This window comes from Notechis scutatus, chromosome 2 (assembly GCF_049901735.1).
Source record: "Notechis scutatus isolate UNSWTSFEM ecotype Mainland chromosome 2, rNotScu1.2, whole genome shotgun sequence".
Lineage (NCBI taxonomy): Eukaryota > Metazoa > Chordata > Lepidosauria > Squamata > Elapidae > Notechis > Notechis scutatus.
Genome location: NC_142010.1, coordinates 237,592,027 through 237,604,965, shown reverse-complemented (window position 1 = coordinate 237,604,965; position 12,939 = coordinate 237,592,027).

The following is a 12,939-nucleotide window of genomic DNA, read 5'->3' as shown; positions in this document are numbered from 1 at the left end:
TATGATGAAATCAACTGTAGCTTTAATTATGATAGCTTATATACAATAATTTGAGTTGCAAAGATTCCTGAATATAAATTTTTGGAGGTAGGAAATGGGATGAGGAAGAGGGAAATGTAAGAAAGTGATACTGTATGTGAAATTTAGGAGAGTATAGGTTTCAAAAGACAGAATATATAGAATAACAATTAATTAAACTGAGCCATGAAGGACGCAATAAATGCTGAACAAGAGAAAATTTTAATCATAAACTTAAGAATATAAGAATCTGAAATAAACATCAAAAAACTAAATAAGATTTTGAACTTATAAAGTTTTAAATGGATGAAAGGTCTAAATATAATTGCAATATTGAATTAGAGTAATTATAAGGAACAAACAGTTTCTCATGGAAACCTGTTTTGGTTTTTATAAGTCATAAAAATGAATAATTTCAATTAAAATATTTAATAATTTCAAAAACTGGACGATAGAGGTGTTGAATGACTTTAGACAGAGAAAAGATGTAAAGGCCAGGAAAATAGTACAAAACATTCAAGAACAAAAAGGAGACTTTTGAAGAAAGCAATCAGAAATGCTAGTCATAATATTAAGAATCTCAGTAGTAATTTCTGCTTCTTTGGATAGATTAACCCAAAATATTTTGCTGAAGTAATCTCAGATATAGAATACATTTCATCTGGCCAGGTAGAAATAGTATCAAAAGTAGATTTATAAATGACAGGCCAAGAGAATGATTTAAAAAAGGATATTTCATTGGATTTAGAAAAGAAACTGGTAGAGGTTTTAACATTAAAAATGGAAAGACAAATTATAAACTAAAAGAGTGGTTTGGATAATTTTTTCCTACTGGATTTACAAAAGAGGCTTGTTAAAGCCTTGAAGAACTTTGCAATGGGACAAAGAAGAAAAGGAAGCAGAAACTGTAACAATATTTGAATGAACTAAAGATTATTAGAAGTAAAATGAAGGAATATAAAGTTGGTTTATTTGGTTAAAGTTAAATAAAATATGTTGTTCCTTCTGGTTAAGCTTTATGTACATTCTGCTGGCAACAGGACCGAAAAGATAATCTTTTATTGATTTGTTTATAGATAAGAGATGTGATATGGGATGAAGAGGTAGTGTTAGAGAGGGTGAATAATTTCTAAATTTGTTTACACTTCTTGTGATTAAGGTTGAATACAGAGATGATATTCAGCAGGTTCTGACCAGTTCTAGAGAACTGGTAGCGGAAATTTTGAGTAGTTCGGAGAACTGGCAAACACCACCTCTGACTGGCCCCACCCCCATCTATTCTGTGTCTCCCGAGTCCCAGCTGATTGGCTGGGTCTTCTTTTGTTGCCTTGCACAGGAAAATGGAGCTGGAAAGCAGGTTAGTAGGTGGGAAGGGAATGGGATTTTGCAGTAACCTTCCCCTGGAATGGGGTGGGAATGGAGATTTTGCAGTATCCTTCCTCTGCCATGCTTACCAAGCCATGCCCACAGAACTGGTAGTAAAAAATTTTGAATCCCACCACTGGTTGGAGACTACTTCTGTATATATTTCTTTTTTCTTTATTTATAATCTTACTTTTCTCTTTCTTCTCTTCTTTTCCCAATTTCTTTTCTCTCTCTATTCTTTTGAATCAGAAACCTCCAGGAAATATCAGGGATTCGGTAAATGGGAAAGTTGAAGGCCACCTTAAAGGAAAGCAATAGCAAAATATTTTGGTATTATTGTTAATAAAACTGCATGAAGACATCAGGGGTCGAGATGGATATTTTACTTTTTGTCAGAGGAGCTGCCTGAATATTTACTGCAATTATCTTTATGCTAAATCTGCCACTGACTTGTTAAAATTTGTCAATCAGCTATACAAATAAGGAAGGCTTAGAGGATGTTTGAACAATCTTAGGTCATGTCTGCTTGGAAAGGGCATCCTTTTATTTTTTCTAATATCACTTCATTTATGATTTAGCCCAACTGGGGCTCAGATTACAGACAAAGAAGAGGAAATGAGGTGATAAGGGAGCAACTTAAACACAATCTAAGTCACTTTATGGCTGAACTGACTTCTAGCATGCTTTTGAGCCCAACTCAAAGTGAAGTAAATTATGAAGCTTTCAATTTTTTAGTGGGGAGGCAAGGAGAGTTTCTTTCAATATTTCCCAAATCAGATCTTCGTCACAAGCCGTTGTTCAGATATTCTTGCACAGTGGATTAGAAAGAAACTTTTTAAAGTAACAGGATCCCATTTCTTACATACCCTGAGAACAGGTCGCCCTTTTAAACATAGATAAAAAGCTTTTGAAATAAGTATAGAGCCAAGAAGATTATTATTAAAAGTGTGTGTGTGTGTGTGTGTGTGTGTGTGTGTGTGTATTGTTTAGATGTATGGACATTCTACACTTTTCAACTCTAACTAGCTATGTGGAAATGATGAGAGTGAAAGACCAATGTATCCCAAGGGAAGTCAGCAGATTGGCCTTAAAAATAAATGCAGTATGTATCTTTGATCAAAGATCTGTCTAAAGCTTTTATGTTTTTATATTCACTCACATATTCGCTTACATAATCGGAAAGAACAGATTCTATAAAAATAGCTTCAATAAAAAAAAATAGGATGAGAATATTCTGATGAATGTTAAGAGTTCATATTTGGGAGGTCTCCAAATCCCTTATTTCCTTTTGGTGAATGTTAAAGCACAGCAAGAATGTGTGTGCTTTTAACATCTGTGTGGGTTGGAATTATTTTTATTATTACAATTAAAATGTAATTATTTAATTATTACAATTAAAATATAAGAATCAAATTATTTATGACAGATTATTCAGTAAATACAGATGCAAAAAATAATTAATTCATGTCATCCAAACTGCCTATTTACTAGAAGTTCCTCTGACATCCAAGGATTCATTAATATATATATATATTGTGCTGTTAAACCTCTATAATGTATGCAAATATTTTTCTATAGAATTCCTTTTATTGTCCAGCTACTTTAATACAAAGTTTAAATCAAGACTTAAGTGTAGCATCCAGCATTTCTTTAAAATTTGTTGCCTAACTGTAATTTTTATTGTGAGAGGACAGTTTGAAATTAATGGAAATAGTTAAGAGCCTTCAATTAATTTAATCTTGACGTCAGTTAAAATTTATTTTTGTCCTAATTTCATCCACCTTTATGTTCTCTCAAAAAGGCTATTCTCAACTCTTAGGGTGAGGTCATATTATAAACCAGTCAAAGGTCAAGCGTGTCCCTGTTTGAAAAAAGTTACACATTTCTGTTTTGTGGATTTTAAAAAAATATTTTTATTCCTCCTGCCCCTTTAATAATTTTATTTTATTATGTTTTGACTTACTATTGTCAATCACTTTTATTAAAAAATAAAAATATTTTATACAAATGCAAATAAGCAAACACAAATTCTAAAGAGCAGCAAGAGCTAACTGGGGATTCAACTCTGCCTATGAAGAAATTTACCATTTCGAATATAGAAATATAGACATGCAGTGTCTATTATGTTTTAGTCAATATCCTTTCTGTGAGTTAGCATGAACAAAGTTAACACAATCTGTAACACACTTGTAATAACTGAAACGAAAAATCACTTTGGAAAGATTGATTCTTTTGAACTTCCATAATCTCAACTTGTTTTAACAAGGTTAAAACTCTCATAAGCCATAGCTTTCTGGCAGAATTGATGTGAAGAGGATCCTAACACATTTGAAAGGTGGCAGGTTGTGGAAGAATAAGGCATGAAAAGTTGTCCTAGTTCTTTAAAGCTATATATTTAACTCTGTTCTACAATATCTTTAAATTCTTAGGCTTTAACCAAAAGAAAAAACAAAAAAAGAAAGAAAAAACAAAGGAAACCTGCAATGCAGCAATTTTATTCTGCTCATTAAAACTATTCCCACTGAATACAAATTACCTTGCTGTATGATTAGGTATATTTGCCACTTTATTTATAAAAATAATAAAGGTGGGGTATAATAAATAAATGAACTGGATTGATGCAAGCATATCTATTTGTCAGTCGGGTTAATCCAGTTATGATGCATAGCTTAATATATTTTGTGAACCCTGAAAATTATGATCTATGTGATCAAGAAAATCTTGACTCAGTGTGCTGCTGAACAGAGTCATAGTCCAAAACTGACTTTTAATTACTCTCAACATTTGCACTGCTGGCTAGCTGTGCAATTTACTACATAGGAAATAGCTCATAATCTGAACAAGGGCTGGTGGGTATCAAGTATTCACAGTAGCCAGGCATAAACAGGAAAGATTAATAAAGTTTTCATAGGAAAATGCAGTGAATTCAATAACTGGCATGATTTAGATTTTTAGAATAAGATATTTTGTGTTGTTGTTATTCAAAATAATATGACGTGAGTGGCATGATTGGTTGTGTGCTACAGAGGTTAAACAAGAGCCTTCATTCCATATAGGTTCCAAGTTAAACTGGGAACAAAATACCATCATGGCATGATGGTTTACAGACCATGGCATTGCAAACTTTCAATGGCATTGAAAACTTTTAGTATAATTAAGGTGTAAGAAAAATTGCCTGTTTTACCTGGGACTGTAGATGAATTATTGTCTGTCTTGATGAGCTCGTGCTGAAACTTGCAATAGGAAAAAAAATATTATCCTTGATAATAGCAATGAGCCTCAGTATATCAGGGATAAATTATTATTTGATATATTGGTTGGTATCAATGTTATGTGAAAGAGATAACATAAATTGTAGAGCTGGCATGGCAGAAAAAGCAGGAGTTTCAGACAGTCCTGGGACAAGGAGAGAATTTTAACCAGCAGTAAGATTCAGTGAAAGTTCCCTCAGTCAAAAATTATAGATTTTATTTTTGTATTAACACTGCTGCCAACTAATGTGACAAATTTGAGTACCAGAAAGTAATTGCAGGCTATAATGGTGATGTGATGGTTAAGGTCCTAGTTTAGGTCAAAGGGAAACCTAGCCTTGGCCATAGAATTTCCCTTGGTGACATTGGGTTGGTTACTCACAGTCCATTCAACCTACCATACTTTTTATTTTATTCATGTAATTTATATCCTGCCTTTAATATTTTAACAAATAATTCAGGATGGTGAACATACCAATTCTACTTTCTCTTCTTATTTTCATCACAATAACATTCCTGTGGAGTGGGTTGGGCTGAGGAAGGCCAAAGTCACCCAGCTGGCTTTTATGCCTTAGGCAGGCCTAGAATTCACAATCTCTTGGTTTATATCCTGGTGCCTTAATCCCTAGACCGAACAGGCTCTCTAATTGTAATATTTATTTATTTATTTATTTGTTCATTTGTTTATTTTTGTTTGTTCATTCAATTAGTTCACAGCCCATCTTGATTCATGGTGATACTGTTGAATGATACTGTTTTGTAGGGAAGATGTTTCATGCTACTTTGTGCACCTTTACTGAACAATGAACAAATGACATAAAATGTTCAGGTTACAAATATGAGAAATTGGTGAATCAAATCTTGTATCTGCTTATGAGCTTGTGGGATTTCTGAAAAGCATAACAGAAAGGTTTCTGCAAAAAGCTTGCACTTCCCCTAGCAACACTGAATGCTTCCTAGCAAGATTTGTCTCGCATTTGGCAATCTTGGCATATAATAAGGATTATGTACTTTTATTGTAGCACAGTAATCAAAAGAGCCATTAAATTTTAAAGGCCTTTACATAATAAATTAGTACCATGTCCTTTCATTCAGATTAATTTTTCAACTGAGTGAAGACACTTTGGAGACTAATATGGTACCTATGTTATTAGTGTGATCTCTGTGCAGTGCATAGCCCTAAGATTTAAATATCAAAAGACGATCAGTCTGTACAGAACTATTTGTACGCTTCATCTCTAAAGTGGAATTACAACTATTATGGAAAGGAGCACATAACCAGAATTCAAATCTGTAAATGCAGAGCCATTTTTTAAAAAACTATTTTTTATAACCTGCAGCAACTATAGTTTCTAATATAATCTATTTTTTACACAATATAAAAAGAAGGCCATTGAACCTGACTGTCATTGTCTTCATTTCAACAAGATGCATTAAAGGAGATGAAAATGTATTATCACCTGAGTTTTAACTTCTAAGTAGTAGCATGTTGGCTGTAATTTGTACTTTAGTTGAGTTATTCTTTTTTTTTTTTAAACAAGTTTTATTAATTTTTAAAACACACAAATTGTCATTATTCATTACATGTTTAAACCTTTTTCATTGTCAATTTAACAAGTCAGATAAATTATAATTCTGTTTTAAACCATTTCCATACAACATACCAAAACCTCTTATTCAATTTCTCTTTACTTCTCTTTACTCTTATTCAATATCATTATTATTATTTCATCTGTTTCTTTCTGACTTAATTACCATTATTCTCAATCTATATTTCTACAATTTTTAACTAATTCTCCCCCAAAAAGACATATACACACAACACACAAAACATAAAAAATCTTTTTGGAAAGTAACTTGGACCCAGGTGTCTCTCTCTTCATGGACTTCAATTATATTCATGCTCATCTTACATATCATTACTTATTTTATTTACCATTCTAAGCCTTCTATATTAACTTCCCCACATGTTTCACACTTCTTACTTCTATCTTAATTAATCATCTTAATTTGAATCATTATATTTATATCTTTTGTCCATTTTTTATCATCCCTTTGTCTCATTCCTTATTAAAAAAAAAAAAGAAAATAAGTTTCTCCTGAAATCATTAATCAGAGTATGATGCCTTTCTATCTCCCCCTAAGTTAATCAAATTAATCTTTAAAATAATATCTAATACCCAATCCGATTTTGCTTGGTACATTCTATCTAACTAATACATCCAACATAATTAAGTACATAATTAGACAATAAATCCAAATATTAAAAAAAGATACTATAATAAAAATTTTATAATAACATCAATACCATAGTCTTATTAAACTCTTTAATTAAAACAATATTCTAAACCTCCCTATTATTAAGTTTTAAAGCCAATCATTTTTAAACATTTTAACATTTTAATCTCTTATCAACTCTTAAATCATTACAATACTACCATCTCATCTTATGTACCTTGCAAAATCTTTTTTTTTTTTTTAAATTATACTTTATCCATTATCCAAAAAAAGTTTCTTTTTTTTCATTTAATTTCAAGACATTGTAGCTTTTCTCCACCTTTTCCCTTTCTTTCTTCTCCCAACAAACCTTTCTACCCCCTTCTTCTAGCCTCTGCCTTGCCAGCTTCCCTTCTCTGTCGTATTCCTTTTCCCTTTTGTTTACTATCATCATATTGGTTTTGCACCTTATTTTTCCCTTTCTTAAATGTTTTTTTAGATCTTAAGTCCTTAAGTCCTTTAATTTTCTTCTTTTCTCTTCTTTTCTTTTCTTTCTCTCTTCCTTCTTTCTGGATCAGTTGAGTTATTCTGAAGAGCCCAATTAAAATAAATGGCCTACTTTAGTGCAGATGGTTTCAGAATGCACTTCCATTATTTTCTTTATTTAGAGTTTTGAAGAGGTGGTTCTCAAAGAATGATTTCCTGGGCAACATTGGTTTTGCTGAAATAAGAAACAGTATTATTAGTTGCTAAAATAGGAAACATTTAATTTTAATATACAATTGAACTGAAATTAGATATGTTGTTGTAGGTCCATTAAAATATCTAAATTTGTCTGAATTATCCAAATTTGTCTGAATTATCCAAAGCCTGGGTTCACAAACTGAAAGGTTTTCAAAGAGCTCAAAACATCTGGTAACAGATGCTTTGAACTAATAACTTTGCTTGCCCTAAGAATATCAACTCTGACTTTCTAATCCAGATCAAATCTATATACTGTTATTGGAGTAGCTCTCAGTGGCTCCTAAAATTCTTACAAAAAGGACAAGTAGACAAAGGTTACTTATGCCAATACTCTTTAGAGTATGCTTTTTGAGTGTATTTTCTATGTATGTATATTTGTTGTTGTATGAGATCCTATAAGAAACAAAGAAATGGCTTGATCTCCCTCCCACCACATTCTTCTAATTAGAAAGAACCATATACAGAGTGTGGATAATTCTGGGCTCAGCTCCAAAAATTCTTGTTAATTAAATCTTTCTTTCTTCATCTTACTTGCCTAACTGTTGGGTAGGTATGGAACAAAGGAATGTGACTAAATAGGGAAAACCCACAGTTTATGGTTAGCCAACGTATAACTGAGGCACATACAACTCTAATAGTTTTTCCTAGATTCCAGGGTTGGGAATTCAGATCTCCAAACATCACTGAAATTTATTTCAAGATTCAATATAATACAATTCCTTTTATTCAAAATCAGTTTCTGAAATCCAATATTTGATGTAGATAATTTCTAAAGGAACCTGTTTTTTAAACATTTTAAAAGGTTTTATTTATTGTATTATTTGGTACTAGCTGTGTCACCAGGCCTCATACTGTAGCTTACACTTCACAAACAATGAAAAAACATCAAATCTTGTCCATGCCACCATCCTCATAAAACCAAAATCAGAATTTTTAAGACTTTATAAACTAAGCTCTGAATACCATTGGGGGGAAAAGCTATTTTTTAAAATGTTCTTTTTGTATATATGCTGAATATAAGGAGGGGTGACAGGAATGCTTTCACAAAACATCTGCCATGGTGAGTACAGAAATCACAAAACACTCATATGTCAGAAAGCCAATTAGTAAATTTGTTTATTTCTAACTTAGCTTTCTATTGTCATGAGTAGGTAAGTGTTGGGACACATTTCTCAACACAGCTCTGTGTTGTAGCTTGCCATCCTTATTCGTAAGAATGCCTGTGGGGTTGTATGTAGGCTCTGTGCCATTCGTATAAATAATGTTAGTTCAAGAGACTGGCATTTTACCAGCCATTTTATTTTTTAAATTGAAATTATTGTAAAAAGTAGGGTGATTTCCAGGTGCTTTCTGTAACTACCAGATTGCCTACTCCTGCTTTATAGTGTGCTGTGTTGACATGCTGTTTCTTACACTGCTACACAGCTATAAAGACAAACAAACATTATATATGTCTAGATCAGGGGTGTCAAACTCATGGTGTCAAGGAGTCATCATGTGACATCCTGGGACTTTTTCTCCCTTTGCTAACTGGGCGTGGGTGTGGCCAGTGTCTGACGCATCTGGCCCATGGGCCGGGAGTTTGACAGCCCTGGTTTAGATCAATGTTTCTCAACCTTGGCAACTTTTAAGACATTGAAGAAGCTCAACAGCTGGCTGGAAAATTCTGGGAATTGAAGTTCACATAACTTAGATTTGCCTGAAAAACATGTTCTAGACTAGAGGTGTCAAACTCGCTGCCCATGGGCCAGATGTATAATGTGCTGGCCACCCCCAGTTTAATGAAATTGTGATGCATCATGTGATGACATGATGCTGCAAGTTTGACATCCCTGGTTTAGACTGTGTCTATAAGGATAATTCAGTAATTTACTAATTACATTACTGTGTAACAAATTACTTCTTTTTTATAACAATAGTTTTATAATAATCCTCATTCAGAATTAATCCAAGCTTTGAGAAGACTGAAAAATTCTCTGAGAGAGTTCAGATTAAGTACTTGAAGATGCTGGGATTTGAACTTCAGAATTTATGTGAAAGGCATATCTGACACTCAGTAGCATGTTCTTTGGTAACCTTGATGTCAAATCTCTATGGGTAGTTATTACAGCTTCCTATTGCCCATACATTAAACTGCTGTTAAAAATTAGTAGCAAGAAGTATCCCTTTAATTTGAAAAATCATACCAAATAATACAAAACGGGTACCCTATTGTAGGTGATAGTATGAGGCAATTACAATGTAAATAGACCAGGGTGTTCTTCGCTAACTATTATGTACAGTATTTAGGTATGATCAATACTAGGTTGACTATATAGCTGAATATATTTAATTGACTAATTAATGGGTATAATAAACTTTGCTTATAATACAAGATTTTAAAAACTCATAGGACTGCATATATAAACATACTTCTTTGCATTCAAAATCTGGGAGAAAGTTTCTAAAGGAAATAACCAGGAAGCAGGTGAAGTAAGGAATTTCCACAAAGGCATTACTATGTACTATAAAGAGTAACTGCAGAATGGCCAGAATGAAGTGTCAATAGTATATTATACATTAGTTGTATGTTTGAAGCTTGGGTTAAACTAAATTTATTTGACAGCTTTCTTATTACAACCTATAGAAAGACTGATGGTTTCTCAATCATTAGGTGAGTGAATTCTGGCAACTTTGTTTTTAATTCACTTTCGCTGTATGTAGATATGCACAGATTAATTTATCTGTAATTATCTCTTCATCTTTTAGCTTAAAATAAATTCTGTTTATTATGTACTCAGCAATTCTGAACAAATCTTGTATTGCACTAAACCTTTGTGATTTCAGTCATAAAGCTGGGTTGGGATAATCACATTTTTCATCCAGTGCAAGGCTAGTTTTGTTTCTTGTGCTGCACATACTATTGCTTTATCTTTCAAGATTATTATACTCACTGAGGGCTTTGCTGTTAATCTCACAATTGAAAACTGAGTGTTATGAAATTTTCAGAGTGATTAACATGATCACTGAAATACTGCTCATGTTTTCATGTAGAAATACTTGTGGAAGATGACACTAATAGCTTAGATAATAGCTTTGCACTATTAGCATCGCTGTGTTGAAGATCTTCAGATAAAATGTTATTTAGTGATTGTATTTCAGTACTTCAGCAGGTGACAGTTCCTAGCTGACCATGATGGGCTTAGAGTAGAGTTGAGCTTGGTTAATATTTGAGAGACTACATGGAAATGCCCAGACTAGACACTAGACCAAGAAGTTGAACAATACCCAAGAATAAGACAATGAGAGTTCACTCTTGTATCACTGCCAAGAAGATTGCATTAATATCAGTAATTCTTTACCTTAGCAATTTTAAGATGTATCGATTCAACTCCCAGAAACCAGAATGCTGGGTGGAGAATTCTGGGAGTTGAAGTCCATGCATCTTAAAGTTGCTAAGGCTGAGAAACACTGATATAATCAATGAAATCACCAAGATATGACCTTGGGGAAAACAATACTTGCTTTTACTAATTGTTGTTGAGTTAAATTTAATTTTACACTTCTAGCTTCCTTCTGACTTAGAAGGATACTTGAACTTTTAACAAGGACTAGCTGATGCAGTCATGTGTGTAAATTGTAAACACGTAACATGAAATGTCGATATTTTTGTTGGATGAATCTGTCCAGGGTATAGCCTAGAGTGAGATAGGAACCCCAGCAGACACATGAGATAGCTTAACAAATAATACCATTCCCCATCATAATAATTGTACCTGACTTTCTGAAAGAACAGCATTCTGCAAAAATATTGTGTATCTTTATTGTTTTGCCAAATGCTCTTTAATTTTAGTTGACTTATATTATTTCATTGTATCCTTTATGAAGTTAAATTGAAAATTTCCCCAAAGAGTCTAATCATTTATAAATAAAATACCTATCAAAATTAAGAAAGTTAGTTCTATTCACTTGTTTCTAGGGATCTCTTTAATTTAAGTATGTCTTGTAGAGCTGTAACTTAAATTTATCCAGTTAGGACCAGGAACACTCAAAACCTTTCACTATTTTCTTTTAAAACTTCAATATTCATATGAAGTTCTCAAGAATGACAGGCTTTTACTGCAAAATTGCTTTTGAAAACTTGAAGACATTTATTTTGAAAAATCTGGTTACTGAAAGAATCAAAGTAATAGAACTGTTATCTATAAATATATTTAATCTATGTCCTTAATAGAATTTTGTTGGAAAAAAGCACATTAAAGATTGAATAAGACAGCATGCCTATTGAAATACTTTTATACGCAGATTTAATGCATCATTTTCAACAGCCTGCTGTAATATATTTAATGAATACATACAGCTTTCATGGATATAATGTTTAATATTCTGAGAAGGAATATAATAGTACATCTGTGAAAGAAATAATATATTCTTCTCCTTTCTGCTTATTATTATTATTATTATTATTACTATTATTATCATCATTAATAATAATAATAATAATAATAATAATAATAATAATAATAATAATAATAATAATAATAATAATAATTAGTAGTAGTAGTAGTAGTAGTAGTGGTAGTAGTAGTAGTAGTAGTAGTAATAGTAGTAACTTAGTTTAAAATGCATCACAGTGCTTTTTGGCATAAGTTATCTGAAGGAAACTAATTTGGTAGGAGCCCTATGGATGGGATTGCCATGGATAGGACCTTATATTTCACCATTCCTATTTTTCTTTAATATCCGTAAGTTCTCATTTTCAGTACAAATACAATACATTTATATTGAATTGTAGTATGGTGCTTTGGATGTTAGAATAGGTAAAGAGAGTAAGTCTGCTGGAAAAATATTTCCCTCTGAGGCCCACAGAGGATGGATTTTGTAATACCAACACCATGGACTTTGTAGCATTGTTGTACTTGCTAACTAACATAGTTATTTTGCTTTTTAATTTGACTTATTTTTCTCTCTTTTTAAATGATGTCAATGGTTTTATTGATAACTTCTAACACACCTAAATTTCACAATATACACCTGTCTTTGTTCCCCAGGTCAGGATAGAATGGAAGTCTGGTATTCTGATAAGAAAAAGTGTTAATTTGTATCTGCTTAATCTCTCTCCGAACTCCAAATAACATTATGACTTTCCCCCCCACATTAACATCTTAAATTTTACGCCCCTGCTTTCATCAGACCTCATTTAAATGGACATGTGTGTTGTCACATGTAATATGTTTAGCTCCATGTAACTGATTTTCTGTGCAAAGGAAGGATTACTTTTGTCCTGTCCAATCAACTTTTCTCTTGTAATTTCCTTCGATGTGTTAACTATAAAAGGGACTGAAAGCTAGATCCCGAGGTTCCC